Source organism: Gekko japonicus, unplaced genomic scaffold (assembly GCF_001447785.1).
Source record: "Gekko japonicus isolate JY-2015 unplaced genomic scaffold, Gekko_japonicus_V1.1 scaffold4094, whole genome shotgun sequence".
Taxonomy (NCBI): Eukaryota; Metazoa; Chordata; class Lepidosauria; order Squamata; family Gekkonidae; genus Gekko; species Gekko japonicus.
The window spans coordinates 105,068-107,863 of NW_015175492.1; positions in this window are offsets into that span (position 1 = coordinate 105,068).

Consider the following 2,796-nt stretch of genomic DNA (forward strand, 5'->3'; position numbering starts at 1 on the left):
TATATATTATGCTATGTATTCTTTATTCTAAGGAGTTACTCTCTTTTACAGAGAAGGTGAATAGCATCATCCTGTTAAGAAACTGGTATGAGACTTCCTATGTTGGTAAGATACATGAGACTCTGTGTAACAGTGATTATATATTGTTATTAAGCATCATTGTTTAAAAGCTATATTGTTATAAAGCATGGCTGTATTTTATACTTTTACAATGTTGTACTTCTATAGTTCTTTGTTCCTGAGGAAGGACCAGGAGTCTGAAACACTATAAACTACCTAGGAAAAGTGTTGGATATCTTCTCTGGACTTGACTGTTTCCCTTCAAGGATTCTGTGGATTTTTCATTCCCATATGTAATATTTGTTACTGATCTTGCTAATTATATGCTGCTTTTCACTTTATTGAAGTCTCTTTTTGTACATTTATACTTGCGGGTATTTCAGCTCACAGTTGTTTTGGTGTTCCTGGCTATATTAAACTGTGTGCTGTATAGTTTGTAGCTAGCAGCAGCTGCCTAATAACTCACTGATGCGCCTGTTCCACTGGTATTTAAGGCCTAGGCCAGGGTGTGCCCAAAGGCATGAGCCAAAGAGCTCCTGTTCTTCAGGTCACATCTTGGGGTGGCAGGAAGATCAGTCAAGAGACAGAGGAAGACCTGCTCTATATTCAGACACCTCCCTGTTGCCCCCTTTCTCTTATTGATTTCTCTTGTGTTTTTTTATTTTATATTGCCAGCCACTATTGGGTCCCCACTGAGGAGAGAAGTGGGATATAAACAAACAAAAACATAAATAAAAATTTCAGTCCAAATATCACATCCCCCTGCATTCCTCAGCAGACATCACTAAATCCCTATCCCCAATGAACATTGTTAGTCCCCTGTCTAATGTGTAACTGTACATCGCTTTGAGCCCACTGGGGAAAGCGATTAATAAATTGAAAGTTGTTGTTGTTGTTGTTATTATTATTCCCAGCTGTGCCCCCGATCCCCCAACTGCCGATTTTGTAGAAATCTTTGTGTTTTACCACTGAAACAGCTTCATAATACAGATATAAAATGTTGTGCTTGTAGATGGGCAGTTGTCTTTCACTGTACCCACCCTACTAGCAGAAAGAGGAAGTTGGCATGTGGTTCTTCGGGTAACTGCCGCATGACTTCCCTCCCAATGCCATTCCTAGTTCAGCCAAACAGCTGTCTCAAGTTCGCCTTTATTGGCATAAAAACGGCTGTCTCAGAAATACCTGTCACTGGCTTTTATCCGGCCACTCTGTTCAGTCACATCTGAAGTCTTTACTTTACTTTATTATTAATACAGTCATTGACCAGCATAAATCATATAAAAACATTCACAACAAAATCTTATGCACAATATATACACAGCAATATTTAAAAGTTTAAAACAGTTAAAATTCTGGTATACTTCGTAATATCTCTTGGCGTAATTTATACACAGCTGATAAGAATCTCGCACTGGGAGCGGTAACTATTGGGTTGTTACCCATGAGAAGCATTTTGCAAAACTCTGTATCAGAGCGACCCGGATATTTCTTAAGAAGGGGGGAAATAGTCTTTATATGGATTTCATGATAAAAACGGCAATGTAATGTTCGATTGTTTCAACCTCACCATCCCCGCAAGGACAAACCCTCTCGTGCATGGGAATCTTTCTAAACCGCCCTTCTAACACTGCAGAGGGGAATGCTTGCCATCTGGCTAGAGAAAATGCCCTCCTTTGGTCTGGAATCTCCAGTTGGGAAAGGTACATCGCTGGTGCTACCTTATATTTTGTGTGATCTGAGGCCAGAAATTCTGGTGCTTTATTAATATCATTCTGTCGTTGAATATCCAGCATCCTTTGTTTGAGTACTGCCTTTGCTTGATCAAAATTCATTTCTAAGACAGTCACATCTGAAGTCTTCTTCCAGCCCAAGGAGCCTTCCTGCAATGGAAGTAGCTCTTCTCCTTGTGGAGCTGATTCTTGCTGGGTAAAAAGTAGTTTCTGGCCCTACCTTGCAGGAGGGAGAAAAAAGACCAGAAGGAGATGGGGCAGAAACAGCACCAGGGCATCAGGGGTAAACTGAAAGTTTAATTGAGAACTTTACTCTCTCTGACCAGATAGCAAAAATTAAGGTATATGCTCTAAGATAGCGTAGGGTGCATCTGCTTGCGGTTTCCTCTCAAGTATTGGGTATATTTGCAAGAATATACAAGACAAGAAGCAAAAGTAAAAGGTGACAGAAATAGAATCACAAGTCTAAATGCAGCATTCCAGTGACTTGCACATAGAGACAAATGGAACTGGTATAATAACCAGTGTAAAGAAATATAACCCCAACAAAAAAGGAAGAACAAGTGATCTGTTCCATAAGGTTCAAGAAATCAGGGGGAAATTTAAAGCACATTAGCTATGCCAAAAGACCAACTTGGAAATACATTAATTAAACAGACAAAATAAAGAAAAGATGGGAACAATATACTGAACAACTATACAGAGGAGATGAAAGAATTTCTCATGCAAGTAAAGTGATACTCAGAATCTTATAACATGGACTTTGACACCCCCATGGAGCCTTTGCGATAGGCTCCAGGCCAGAGGGCTTTTGAGGGGTAGCCTCTTCGATGGCGTAATGCTAGAGAATCGAGGCTCCCCTCCGCCCTGACGGTCCAGTTGCTGTGTGGCCTTCAGACACAAGCTGGTTTGACCGGGACAAGCACCGAAGATCAAGCGGAAGATCATTAAAACGCAACGTGGTCAGAGAATCTGACCAACAATGGCTGCTGCCACACACGCTAAG